Source organism: Sesamum indicum, linkage group LG5 (genome assembly GCF_026168435.1).
Source record: "Sesamum indicum cultivar Baizhima isolate 11 linkage group LG5, ASM2616843v1, whole genome shotgun sequence".
NCBI lineage: Eukaryota > Viridiplantae > Streptophyta > Magnoliopsida > Lamiales > Pedaliaceae > Sesamum > Sesamum indicum.
In genome coordinates this window covers 6,052,671-6,068,387 of record NC_142661.1, presented here as the reverse complement: position 1 = coordinate 6,068,387, position 15,717 = coordinate 6,052,671, and the positions used below count along the sequence as shown (strand labels likewise).

Below are 15,717 nucleotides of genomic sequence, written 5' to 3'. Positions count from 1 at the left end.
TGATTCTAACATTGGTGTAATAATTAGTCCAATTAATTAATTTTTGTGGTAAACTGACTAAAATATTCTTGTGAATTTTGAATTATAATTTTAGTTATTTTTAAAAATTTTCTAAAAATTTTTATGGACTAAGTTGATAATATTTCATCCACTATGTATGTTTTTTTTCCCATTATTTAATTTTTTTAGAAAAAAAATATAAAAATACATCAAGGGCAAAGTTGATAATTTTAAACCTCCATCCAAGGATTATATAATTTTATCAAATATTAAGGGGGAATTTATAATTTTTCAAACAATGAGGAGTTATTCGTAATTATGTCAAATCTCACTATATAGCAAATTTATGCTAATTTTTACCAAATCCGCTCAGTTTATATATTTGTTTCTAACTTTTCATGTTTTAGTGTTAATTCCTAATTATGTTAATTAATATATTGGACCAATTAGACCTACAAATCCTCTTCTATTTGTAAATCAAAATAATGGTAATTATTCAACTTCAATGTGGTGTTGCTTTATAATCTTCTTCATATTTATAATATATTTTAAAATGTAAATAATTATTTATTATATGAACGCAGAGACCGTGTACCATAACGACTAATACTATTATAAAGGGAAGAGGGTCTATTGACTCAAAGTGGCAGTTTTGATACCAGTACACTGAATTATTTTAATACCAAAAATACCCCTCAACTTCCCTATTCATGTTAAAATTAATTACTGATCAATCTAGTTCCTTGGGAAAATTAATTTGCATAAAATACGTATTGATGACAATGACAAATTTTAATATAAAGGAATAAACTATGAGCTTCAATAAAATAAAACTATTACTAAAACTTATGTGCTCAGATGTTGCATGTCACTGTATCTAGTTACTAATAAGCTCGTAAGAGCTTATTAAGGAGGCAACACAAAAATTATAATTATTAATTCAGTAAATACTACATTTGGTATCTTGAGTTTTTATTTAGAATTATTTTAGTCCTACAAGTTTATTTCTTGACTTTAGCATCCCTAAACTTTAAATTCTGTTTAGTTTTGACCCCTTTGATCATTTTTCGACGAAATTGTTGTTGGATTTTGACTTTTTGGTGAATAGAATGGTCAATTACTGACTTCAATTTTTTATATAACTTTTCGCAAAAGGTAAATTCATAAAATTTATCATAATTTTGGATTTTTTTATTGCAATAAAAAAAGAGAAAATAGAGTAGATTGTTTTTTTTTAAGTTAAATAATATATTATTATTATGTTTACAACAGTGCAAATTTTTTGTTATTCATAAAAGATAATTTTAATATATCAACATAAAAAATATAGATACAATTTTTTTCCTTTGAAAAAAGGAGGAATTTGACAATGATATAAATTTAAGGGACTAAAGTGGTAAAATCAAACTTAAATGACTATTTTACCCTCCAAAAAGTCAAAATTCAGCCACGTATTCAACAAAAAATAGCTTGAGGGACCAGACTGAGACAAAAATTGTAAATATTTTGAAATTTTCGTAATTTTTTATATTTTTTAAATTTTTTCTGTAAATTTTTTGTATTTCTAAAATTTTTCTGTAAATTTCTGAAAATACTTTTTCAAAATTTTCTAATTTTCTGTACATTTTTGGTATTTTAAATTTTTTTGTAAATTTTTGTTATTTTAAAAAAAAAATCTGTATGAATTTTCAGAAAAAAATTCTGAAATAATTTTTCAAAAAATTTCGAAAATATTTTTTCAAAATTTCTAATTTTCTGTAAATTTATACAATTTATGTAATTTATGTGTAATTTATGCAGTACATGTGTAACTTATGCAATTTATAGTTTTTATGTGTAATTTCTACAATTTCTGTGTAATTTTAGCAATATATGTGTAATTTATGCAATTTATAATTTTTATGTGTAATTTATGAAATACATGTGTAATTTATGTAATTTATAATTTTTATGTGTAGTTTATGCAATTTATGTGTAATTTACACAAATTTATGGAATTTATGTAATTTAATAAAATTTTACACAATAATCACATTAATAAAGAATTTTGAAACAATTAATGCAATATCAACAACATTACATTAATAAATATAAATAATTATAAATTACATAATAATCATAAAAAAATAAATTACAACAATATTGCGAGTACATACTAACATTGTTACATAATAATGTACATAATCATAAAATTTGTTAAAATGTACAAATTTATTTATTTGTTCAAAATCATTAAATATATTAATAATTTATAAAAAAATTATAACATTCAAAAATTAGGAACGGGTTTAGTAATGCTAAAGAAAGTATTAAAAGTTTTAGCAAAACTCGTTCCAGAATTCGTTACAAAGACTGTCCCAAAAAAGTGTTCCTATACTAGATGAATTGTTCCAAATTAATATATAATCGTTCCAAATAGAATTACTAATCTGTATCTAATATGTGTTCCAAATTATATGAACCGTCCCTAATTCTATTCCTAAAATAATTCTACAAGTGTGTTCCAAATTCAATAACTCATTGCAAAAAAAATATTTCAATGACTGTTCCTAAATTCATCCCAATTAGAAAGAAGAAATAGTTTCAAAATAAAATTATGATTATAAATACCGTTCCAAAATTTCACCTAAAAAATATAAGTAACCATTAGAAAGACAATCCCCAACAGTTCCAATTCTTAAATTAAAATTTTTTGGGCTAAATCCATATTAGGAACGGTTTTCAAAGACCGATACAATTACCATCCCTAGTTGCAACTATTTTCATAAACCGTTCCTACAATTTTGTAACGCCAACTGCAAGGGTGGTTTTCCATCCATTCCAAACTCCGGTCCAAATAGGTTTTGTGATCTTGAAATCGTTCAAAGTTAAACATTCCAAAATCTACCCAAATGCTGCCTTTTTTTGTAGTGTTACCATCAAGTTGAGTCAAAAGTTTGGCGTGTCAAAATTTTTTTATCACATCGTCAATTAGAAATGAATATATCTCAACTTGAATCCTTCAAATTATTGGTTGAGGTACCTGCAACAAAAAATCAAACAAACCAACACAGCCAGAAAAGATAGCACCTCAGTTTCATGGCTAGACAAAAGACAGCATAAGCGGGGGTACAATCCCCTAACATCTGTCAACAACAATAAAACCCAAGTAGAGACTAAGGAATACAACTTACAAATAAGAAGAATGTCCAAGATATGCAACGCAATGGAGGACACCTCCCAAACACAGTAAAGTAGTAAAATAAACATGAGTCCATTATACATCAAACAGACAAGCATAAAATTGTTCGAAAATCTGTCAGTGGACTAAAAGTAAGCAATTTCGTAAGTTACTGGACCTAAATAAAAATGGACATAGTTATCGGACTAAACTTAAAATTAGGCATACTTAGCGTACTAAAATAATACTTTTCCCTAATAATAATAATATGAAATTGAAGTATTCCCTTCAACCAAAGTTGTAGCTCGGGGCTCTCTATTTATAGGTAATCATAAGTTGATTGGAGATGATCGAATCTATCTGTGACTCGGTGGAGGATTTTCATAGATTTGATGGAGCATCATCTCAAAATGGCTGGATAAAGCTAAATCTTGCTAGATTTTGTAGAGGTAATCTCCCAACAGTTAGGAGTTCTCCACCGGACTAGGTTGAGGGTTATTTCTTGAATGTTGGAGACCCCCGATTCTTGGGGGGGGGGGGGGTTGGAATTAGAGTCCGTTGCAGGTGAATGTATCTTTTAGAGATAAGAATGTTTTCCAAAATTTTACATAAGTAATTGAGGAGATACCTTATTCCAGAATCCAAGCTTTTAGGTTTTAAGGTTACTTCTGGTTGGAGGCACCACGTGTCCTCGAGGGGGCTGCTCGTCTTTATTTGATTTTGTGATATGTGCCTTTAGAGATCCGACATGAATGCCATGTACTATGGATTTTGACTTTGCCTAGGGGATTTCAAGTATCTAAACTTCCTTATGGGCGTGTGAGGACTTTTTGGGTCTGGGCCTTCTTGGATTTTAGCCAATTTGGGTTTCTTTTGGCCACTTTATGTTTTTAGAAGCATTTCCATCCAGACTCCTTAGGGGCTTTACCCGGACTAAATTTTCATAGGGCATTCTAAGCTCTTACTCGAACTGGGCCCATTGGGCTCCACTTTGGCTTTGCATTCTTTTGAGTTTTGAAGATCTCTTTCTTTTTTTTTTTGGACAACTTGGGCCTCATTAGGCGATTGTATTTTTATGGGCATCATTATACTCCTCAATCTAATAGATGGAAACTTCAAAACTTATTAGAATAGCCATCTCAAAGGCAAGAGACTAGCTTGAAGAGGAAGCCACTTTTTCTTCTTACAGAAAAATATTAGTGGCACAAACATGCTTAGAGAAAGAAGAGCTTACTTCATGCTATATGGAGCAGGAATTTAGCCCATTAAGAGTAGGGCTTATCTGTCTCTATGAAGGAAGGCTCGTGTGCCTCCATGAATTAAGACTTAATGGTTGTCTACTCAAGTGTAGGACTTTATTTTTCTAAAAGAAAATGTTCATAATAGAGATATATCTATTATGAACAGATGTTGTGTGCTTGCACGGAGCAAAATATGTGTGCCTCATCAAAAGAGGATAATTTGGGGGTGCCTACTCAAAGAAAGACTTAAGGGCCTTGCTAGAGGAGCGATAAGGTGTCTGGTCAAAGAAGGTTTATATGCCTTCACATAGGAGGGTTCAAGTGCATGCACAAAACTTACAAGCATTGCTAGAGAAGGACCTAGATTTACCTCCTTATATAATCTAAAATACTGTAACCTACCTCCCTATTTTTTATTTTTTTTTCATAATGGACTAATTTACTCATTTATAATATCACAGGGTGTGAATTGCTATTCACCCATAAATTATATATTTGAAGTTTAGATCAATAATTAATAATAATAGTATATGCATTCAGAATATCTCACAGTAATACGAATGTAGTTAATTAATTCTTGATGCAAGTTATCTTCACTTAATTTTTATGTCATTGCAGGACGGGGACGAGGTCTACTACCGATTTCCGCACGACAAGAAACTACAACACTTATTTACATCTTACTATAAGCAGAAGAAATTAAACTACGATGCAATAGCATTTGTGTACGACGGCCAACACGTCAAAGCTTCAAAAACTCCCCTCGAGGTAACGTCTGTCGATACTTTCGCGTAACATCTTTACTTTCGTCTTTGATGCTAGAATTTAATGTTAAATGTGATTCTGTAACGATATGCACAAATTGCTGCACAAATAGAAAATGTGCAATTCACCTTCGTGATATGAGAAACGAAAAAAAAAATAAATAAATAAATAAACTGTTGTGAAATAAAATAGCAAATTATCCCATGTGTTTTGAAAAATGAAACTAATTACCTCGCCCCCCACCCATCTAAATAGTGGAATTTGCAAGTTTTTTTTCATAGAAAATATTTGTTCATTTCACATATCAAATGGGGTAAACTACATTTAACCCCTCTTTTACTGTATAAGTAAAATATTTGTTCCTAGCATTATAAGATCAAAGGAAACAATGATGAAATCTGCCAAAAAAATAACATTATGATAGCGGAAATGTAATTATTCTCTTGCATTTGCATTAGTTTGCGTTGATGTATTATCATACGCAAGTATAGTTTAGCTTTTATGTTCTAATGCATAGTAACGTTTTTGTGCTTATGATGCATGGCTGATTTTCGGACCGAAAGGTCCCACGTGCACATAAGTTTTGCACATCGCTTGCTTTTGCTAATGTAAACATGTAATAACTATGAAAATTTTTTATTTGTATTTCTACTTTTGACTTTATACATAGATGGAAATGGAGGACGGAGATTCTATAGATGCCATGATGCATCAGGACGGAGGTGGCTACGCACTCGTGATGACTTGATCAAGAGTGAAGAAAGCCAACACAACGATCAACCAAATAGACATTTATGTTGTTGGTTTGCTTTATCTAGTTTGTTTATTAGACTAAATGCTACAACGTATGGGAGTTTGTCTATTTGGATGAGTACTGGAGGTATATGATAACAATGGTTTTTCTCACTATTCCTAAGTTGAGGATATATATGGATGGATTAACTATCCTTCTTGATTAATGAAAAAATGCTTGGCAAATGCTTTTGCAGTCGGCAACTTTAAGGAGTCCCCATTCCACCAATACAGAGGTGCTAGCTAGAAGCAGGAGAGAGTAGGTGAGAGCAGGTAAGAACTCTGAAGGATTTTTCACATATCTATTACAAAATATCCATTCCAAATCGAGTTTTTTTTTTTTGCAGTGCCACATTCACACACAAGTTTCTCCCACTAAGACAAAGTCGACGATGCAGATTCATGAGTTACATAAAGCCGGATCAGGATCCACAGTTCAAGATCATACTGTAAAAAGAGTTATTTGATTTGACAAAGTTGAGTTATGGAAAGCATAGAGATTTTCACCGGAGAGAAGCCAAGCAAACCATCGAATGGACTTTTGCCTGTGATGTACTCACAAAGGACGCTATGTACTCTTCTAAATATGTGTAGCATAGGACAGGAATGTCGGATTTCAAACAATCACAACTATTCATATATTGCAGATTTTATATGTAAATTATCATATAGTTTTTCTTATTAATAAGGTACCTTAAGTTATCATGCTCTATTTCAGTATCATGTAATAGTCCAAGACTTATATTTTTTAGACTAGAGTTGTATTACTTCTGAAAGTCATTTTGCACAGTCCTCATCATCATTTTTCGATGTCGTAAATGTTCTATTTGTTGGATGTAGCTCAAATTGGGTGAGCCATGTACGTCTTATGTTATTAATTTTTCTAATTTTTGTGTTTAAGATGGATGTGAATTCATAGATTTATTTAACATTCTTTTAGATGAATAAAAAATACGTAGCAATTGAAACATCTTATTGTAATCCATGTGCTTCACACTTCAGTGCATTTTGGCATCCACATCTTATTCTTGGGGGGGGGGGGGAACAAGAAAGCATTTGAGTTACTTATACAATATAGATTGAAGGATCAATGCAGATCGTGGTACTGTTCATTATTAAAATCCCAACACAATTTTTTTTAATAAATTGATTATAATTATATTATGCAATCATCAATAACTAATATATTTCAATTATTAATATCAAATATATATAATTAATTAGTAACTAATATTATAGTAAACCAACCACTAATTTAATATGGATACATTGATAGGATTATGGGTGTCAATGGATAGGGTGAGACTCTACTCAAATCCATGCTCAAACCCAATAAATATTATTAAACCTAGGTCCAAATCCAAATCATTTAAAAAATATAAATTGTATTTGAATTGGGTCTGTACCCATCAATAAATTTGTGTGAAAGAGGAGAAAAGAATTTGTACCTAGGATTAGAATTTAAATTAAATATGAAAGGGATTTCTTGAACTTGTGTTATGAGTAGTCGATTCTTTTGCTTTAACTTAAATTAAAAGTGAGAATCAAGAAAGTGCGAAATATGGGAGAAAGAATCTAAAACTTCCAATTTGCAAGAAAAGATAAGAGGAGAAAAGAATTTGTACCATGCGTAGAATTTGTGTCAAGTAGGGATAAAAGTTGGTATGCGCATATATAAAATGAAGCCAGCTGGTGAATTAAAAAGATCAATAACATCCATCCACTTTACAATTAGCTGCTACTGATCCAACACATTTCTCCAAAAATCACCCAAATACAAAGTAAAATGGTTGATTCTGTCGCAACAATAGCTCTTGAAACACTTCGGGACCTGTTGATTGAGGAAGCAAAGTTTCTATCGAGTGTGGGCGGTGCGGTTGAGGAAGTCCGTAGGCAGCTCAACATCATGCACTGTTTCTTGAAGGATGCTGATAGAAGGCAAGATCTGTATAATTCACAGATAGTCCAGAATTGGGTCGCTGAACTTCGCGATTTGTCCATTCAAGCTGAGATTGTACTAGAAAGATATGCTATTGAAGTGGTGTCCAGAAGAGAAGGAAAAGGCCTGAAAAAGGTTCTCAAAAGACTCACTTGTATATTGAGCGAGTGGTTGAGAATGCACCAAATCGGAGAAGACGTTAAAGATATCAAGTCTCGTATGTCCGACCTCACCAAACAGTCGGAGTCCATGAATGTCAGAGACAACTCATCAAGATTGGTAGATGATAACAATTGGTCAAGAAGAACGTATGGGCATGAGGTTGAAAAGTATTTTGTAGGAATGAAGGAGGATATTAAACAGTTAGAATCAGTTCTGACAACTAATGACAAATCAAATGGAGTGATTTCCATATGTGGCATGGGAGGCTTGGGAAAGACCACTCTTGCTAGTAAAATTTACAATGGGGAGGTCGTGCAGCGGTGCTTCAAATATCATGCTTGGGTTTGTGTAAGTCAGCAATTTGAACCCTAAACTATTTTCCAACGACTATTAAAGCAACTTCTTCCGAATGGAAGTGAGGAGCAAGACGAAGATACATTGGTCAGAAAGTTGTACCAAGTACAAAAAGACAGAAAATGTCTCCTAGTTTTGGATGACATTTGGGAAGTTGATCACTAGAATTTCTTAAGGCATGCTTTTCCCGTTGGAGAGGCAGATAGCAAAGTTTTGCTCACAACCAGAAATCATAACATTGTTTCCATAGGATACGTCTACAATCTAAAGTGTCTGAGTGAAGATGAAGGATGGGAGCTCCTTCAAAAGATAGCACTCCCAAACAACTATTCACAAGGTTAGTTTGTAAATATTTTTGCTTTTGTTTTGTTGATTTTGAATCTTCTTCCTCTAGTTAGTGACAAAAAGAAAAAAGAGTAATGATGCAAAAATATCATTAATAGTATATATTAGGCGAAAAAGATTATTTTAATATGTCTAATATTTTTTTATAGTTTTCATGACGACAATATGTGTGAAAAATTATCTTTAAAAATTATTAGTGACAGAAATGTTGTTATTATGAATAATTAGTGACAATTTCATGACAATACAAACATAATAACAATTCTCTTTTTATTTGTTTTAAGTATGGGGCCAAATTCTCATATATTGATTTGTTTTAATTACACAAATTCATATGAAATTCAAATTTTGTAATATTTTGAATTAACAAACGTAAATAACTGACATTAATTCATTATGTATGCAGAGCTACCTACAACTGAAATAAAGTTATTGGAAGAATATGGAAGGGAAATCGTAAAAAAATGTGGTTATTTACCATTACCCATTTCAGTTATTGGAGGAACTCTTCGTCATGAAAAGGCATCAATAGAATGGAAAAATGTGTGCAGAAATCTTGATTCGTACCTTCAACATGGGAGGGGTTTGGAGAATGACAAAGGAGTAAATCAAATACTAGATTTGAGTGACAATGTGCTCCCTTACAATCCGAAACCATGTTTTCTGTATTTGGCATGTTTTAAAGAGGATAAAAAAATAGATACAGAAAAACTATATTTACTATGGATGGCTGAAGGAATGATTTCTTCAGAAGATAAGGGAAGGGGAGAAAGTTTGAGAGATGTGGCAGAACGGTATTTATTCGAGCTAGCAAATAGGTGTATGGTTCAAGTGGAAATAGACGAGTTGCCGCTATATAACAGGTTTAAGTCATGCCGGCTTCATGATATGATTAGAGATTTGTGTTTGTCAAAAGGAAAAACGAAGGATTTCTAGAGGTTATAGATAAAGAGATGGGAAGTGAAGAGTCTTCAATTTGCAAAACAAATAGACTGGCTATCTATATGGACAGCTTGGATAATGATCTTAGTTACAGGATTGGGGAAAATAAGAACATAAGATTTCTTCTATTCCTCCAAACGGACTGGAGAAATATAGTTTGGTACAATTACATTACATTTGGGATTTTCAAATCTCTCAAAGTCTTAGTATTGGAAGGTTATACATTTGAGAATCTGAAATTGCCCAAAGGAATCGAAAACTTGAAGCTGTTGAAGCTATTGAGTCTCGAAAATAGTGTTGTGAAAGAATTCCCACCATCTATATGCAAGCTACCTTGTTTGCAGACATTGAAGAACTTAGATTACCTAATTACATATACAAAATGAGGCACTTGAGGCATCTATTTTTGGGATTTCTTCATGAGAGCGTTGGAGGTGAAAAATTGAAATTGGAAGGGTTGAATGAGTTGGAGATGATAACTGGGTTCAACAGTTTGGTTGATGACATCACTCATCTTCTTAAATTGCCGAAGCTCCGAGTATTGGAAGGAAGAATTTTTGATGAAGAAAGTTTGTCAATGATTGTTGATCACATCTTAAATCATCAAGAACAATTTCGCGACGTACAACTTAATATTGACATGGGTGATAATATGGATTTGGAAGATGGCTCAACTCTTCTCAAAAGGTTGCTGATGTGTTACTCACTACATTACTTGAGTATTGCATATTGTCGAGTGAGCAAATTAGCAGCTTATCAAGTTCAATTATATTAAAATGTGATAGAATTGCAGCTTGCGGATACAAGGAATGAGGAAGACCCAATCAAAATACTAGAGAAGCTTCCCATGTTAAGAGTTCTTGGCTTATGGCGCAATCCATATGTGGGCAGAGAGATAGTTTGTGAGGCAACTGGATTTCCTCAACTCAGAGAGCTTTCCTTGAATGATTTGAGGAATTTAGCAGAGTGGAGAGTGGAGAAAGGAGCAATGCACAATCTCTCTCATCTAGTTATTGCAAAATGCAGTAAATTGAAGATGATTCCGGATGGATTGGAATTCATTAATACTCTAAAAACACTGATTATAATTATGCTAGAAGAGTTCGTGAAGAGGGTAGGAGTGGTGGATGGTGACGGAGAAGATTATCACAAAATCAAACACATTCCAGATATTTTCATTTATACCAATTAATACCAATTATGGGTCTCACTTATTTATAACTATAATTGATGAATGTATAATTAAATAGCATGTGTTCCGTGTAATGTAATGTACGCATTAATTAAATTAATTAATTAAAATCACAATTGGTACCCTTTTTTTTTTTTTCTTCTGGTTATTTCATAACTTTTTTAATTTTGTGAAAGTCAATCGAAATATTAAATGTTGTACATTAGTAATGCAAATAAATTTTGTTCTTTAAGTTACAATACATCGATATAAACAAAAAGTTCATAATAATAACAATATATATAAATAGGTTTGATATAATTATAAATACACCCTCTTTATTTGAAAAATTACCATGCAACCTTTGATTCTAACATTGGTGTAATAATTAGTCCAATTCATCTATTTTTGTGGTAAACTGACCAAAATATTCTTGTTAATTTTTATGGACTAAGTTGATAATATTTCATCCACTATGTATGTTTTTTTTTTCCATTATTTAATTTTTTTAGAAAAAAAGATAAAAATACATCAAGGGCAAAGTTGATAATTTTAAACCACCATCCAAGGATTATATGATTTTATCAAATATTAAGGGGAAATTTATAATTTTTCAAACAATGAGGAGTTATTCGTAATTTTTCAAACAAAGTTGAGAATAAGAAATATAATTAAAAAAAAAATTGACCCACCAAAAAAAGTGAGACACCAAAATAGTGCTCTTAATTAGTAATAAAGATAGATTGTTAAGGTTTAACTTTTAGACTTATCTTTAATTTTTGAAATAAAAAATTACTGACTTCAATTTTTTATATAACTTTTCGCAAAAGGTAAATTCATAAAATTTATCATAATTTTGGATTTTTTTATTGCAATAAAAAAAGAGAAAAATAGAGTAGACTGTTTTTTTTTTAAGTTAAATATATAATTATTTCACAAGAGTGCAAATTTTTTGTTATTCATAAAAGATAATTTTAATATATCAACATAAAAAATATAGATACATTTTTTTTCCTTTGAAAAAAGGAGGAATTTGACAATGTTATAAATATAAGGGACTAAAGTGGTAAAATCAAACTTAAATGGACTCTTTTACCCTCCAAAAAGTCAAAATTCAGCCACGTATTCAGCAAAAAATAGCTTGAGGGACCAGACTGAGAAAAAAATTGTAAATATTTTGAAATTTTCGTAATTTTTTATATTTTTAAAATTTTTTCTGTAAATTTTTTGTATTTCTAAAATTTTTCTGTAAATTTCTGAAAATGCGTTTTCAAAATTTTCTAATTTTTCTGTATATTTTTGGTATTTTAAATTTTTTTTGTAAATTTTTGGTATTTTAAAAAAAAATCTGTATGAAAAAAATACTGAAATAATTTTTCAAAAAATTTCGAAAATATTTTCGAAAAATATTTTTTCAAAATTTTAATTTTCTGTAAATTTATACAATTTATGAAATATATGTGCAATTTATGTGTAATTTATGCCCTTACATAATACGTAAATAACCAAAAAACATTAGACCAATATATAATCTCAATAGTAAATTTATTTAAATAATAATGTAAATAATAAAAAATATTGGACCAAAATTTTCAATAAAACAATTTTAACATCATAATGTAAACAATCACAAAAATTAGACCAATAGTTAATCCCAATAATAACATTATTTAAATAATAAAAAAAATTAGATCAATATTTTCAATAATAATACTTTTAAAAAGTAATGTAAATAATCACAAAAATTGCACCAATATTCCTAATAAAAACATTTTTACATAATAATGTCAATAATAAAAAAATTAGACCAATTTTTCCAGTAATAATATTTTTAAATAATAATTTCAATAATCTTGAAAAATAGATAATATTCCCAGTAATAACATTATTTACATAACAATGTCAATTATCGTAAAATTAGAGAATATTCCCAACAATAACATTTTTATATAATAATGTCAGTAATCACAAAATTAGACCAATAATTTCAGTAATAATATTATATACAAAATAATGTCAACAATAACAATATTAAGGTAATATTTCAAATTAAAATATAATTACATAATCATTAGAAATAGAAAACAAATTGAGGACAATATTTCCAATAATTAATAATTATTTAAAAATATATAGTTCTTTGGTAACAGCGTACAAACAGATCACGTATGCCTTTAATCTTGTTTATCCTATTAATTGAATTTTGCTAGTAAAACTTGTCATGTTTATCCATCTTCATCTGTCAACAAAAGAAATGTTGATAGATTAAAATGGATAAATGTAACAAATACTACAATAAAAAATTCATGTGATAGGCTACAGGCTTAAAACAATACTTGGCCCGTTTTTATACGTGCAAAAGATAATTATATATTTTTAAATAATTAATGAGTACAATACTCATAACTTCATGATAATATTTCCGATATGTAAGCATTAGTATATTCTTTTTTATATACATATTAATGTGAATATTCCTAAAATTTAGACTAATATTTCTCAATAATTTGTTTAGATCATGTTTAGTGGTACGCCTCCTGTGCCATGTGGTCGAGGACATGGTCGTCTACAAGTTTCGCCTCATGTTGGGGAAGTAGTTCTTCGACCACCCCCACCACCTGACACAACCGCACCGTCCCCCGCCCCGCAGACTTCGAATGACGCTGGAGCATCTGGAGCTGCACCGACAGCTAATGACACGATACAACAGTCTGCCACCTCGACGGCTGCTCATCACTACCATCAGTACCCCAACCATTAGCACGCCCAGTACATCAGCATCGATGACGCGAGTTAAATTTATTTTTCAAATTTTTTTATTATTATTTTATCTTCAAAATATCTAATATAGCATGTCCTTTTTAGGTCTGATCGCCGCTTTCACGAGCGCATCAATGCAATCGTGACGGGGACACTTTCCCCACCTATCCCCATATCTGAGCAGATGTCGCTAGAGTACCAGCATTTCTGGTTTCAGATGATGAAGGTAATCAATTTTAAATTAATTTAGTTTTATCTAATAATCTAATTATTTAATGAATTTTACTAATGTTTGATTTAATTTTATTATTGTAGATGACCTACTTGTGGGACTGTGACAATGGGTTCATGTTCTGAGTCTTCCACATGTTAGCTGATAAGTAAATCCAAAAGGTACTTTCCATCGTCCTGTCCATCCTGGTCAGGCCACTCCTAGGTGAACCGGGCGGCGAACTCTACGACGTCCTCAATTATGCATTCGAGGGGGTCTTCCTCTATCGACATGCACAAGAGGAAGTTGGTAAGTAAATAATTGTATTTTAAATGCTTTACCATTATTTTATAAATAAGATGCTAAATGCTTTTTCTTCTACAGGAGGCAAAGCTCGATAGGCCCCCCAAGCAGATGAAATTATTGGAGAAGTGCTACAAGAAAAAAGTGGACGGCAGCTGGAGCTGGCCGAGGGCATTGGAGGTGGCGGTAAGTAGGTATTATTTTGTAAAATAAATTAATTCTTGCTTAAAAATGTTAATAATTTTATTTATTTTACAGGAGACATTCCAGAAGCTGCTAGAGGATTGTCAGCCTTAGAGGGTTGGATATTCGAGAATCTGCTTTATTTTTTGTTATATCCAACACTCTAGTCTTTGTTATTCTTTTAGCTTTTTTTTATGTGTCTATTACATATGTGTATATATATATATTGAGATTAATGGATTCAAAAGTGTCAATTCATTTTTGTTTCCAAAATATTTGAAAGCAATATGTTCTGTGGTGGCAAAGAACCAAATAAATTAGTGCAAAAAATTCTTACATACATTTGTATATATGTATAACTTTAATATAATTGCAATTGAATTTCAAACTTAAATTACTACAACATTATTTCAGCAATGAAATCTAATCCTCAAAGTGTAATAATCACTAACATTATCAATCAAGTGAACATTCGTCTATACCTTTATTTATATACCAAACCATTAATTATATTTTTCAGATTAAATCACACCTACCACATATATTTCTTTCCGGTTTTGAGTATCAATTTTAACTTCATCACTACTTTAAGTTTTCAATTTTACTCAAAAACTGGAGTTGTATATAAAGAATTTTGTAAAGACAAACGGTTGATTACAATACAACAATACGTACAGATTGATGGACTCTTTAATTAATTTTCAAAAATATTATCTCTTTCTTTTTTATTTTTTTGCCTTTTCTGGACGAATCTAATATAGAAATTTTTTTTCATAATTAGGGTTCAACAAGAAATTGAACTTTTGCTATTTGATAAATATTTTAAAATAAATTGATGTGGAATTCATTCTTGAGGCTATAGAAATCATGCTCAATAAAGCTTGTCTTTTTTGTTTTTTACCTTATTTTTTTATATATTTTCTTACCATATTTGAAAACACTAATTTTTATACCTTAAATAATTTTTATACCTCAAACCAAATAAGTTTTCTTTCCTTTCTTTTTTAATGAAGATGAGATACTTTTTTCAACAAACTTAAATCATTTATGCTTTGATGTTTAAATAAATAAATCATAAATTAAACCAAACAAAAAGTCAAAACTACAAAAAAAAGTAGCTAAGACCGCATAAAGATCATTATAACAATTTAACCAACTAGCTACAAATAATAAACTTAAATAATGACAAGCCCAAAAAATATTTAAAATAGCTTTTTAAAAAAATAACAATGAGTTTTAGTAAATTATTGTACTAAGATAGAAGTAGAAGAATAAAGGTAAAACTTTTTAGAGTTTCAAAAGTATAAAAAATATAGAATAGTTAAGCTATAAGAATAAAATAAAACTTATATGTCATGTATTATTAAAAAAAAAGAAAAAGTTGCTACG

General features: G+C 30.2%; 1 pseudogene; it reads left to right on the top strand.

Annotated features, from left to right (window-relative positions):
* The first annotated feature begins 7,724 nt into the window (after nucleotides 1-7,724).
* Nucleotides 7,725-14,442, top strand: LOC105180181 (putative disease resistance protein At1g50180; annotated as a pseudogene).
* The last annotated feature ends 1,275 nt before the right edge of the window (nucleotides 14,443-15,717 follow it).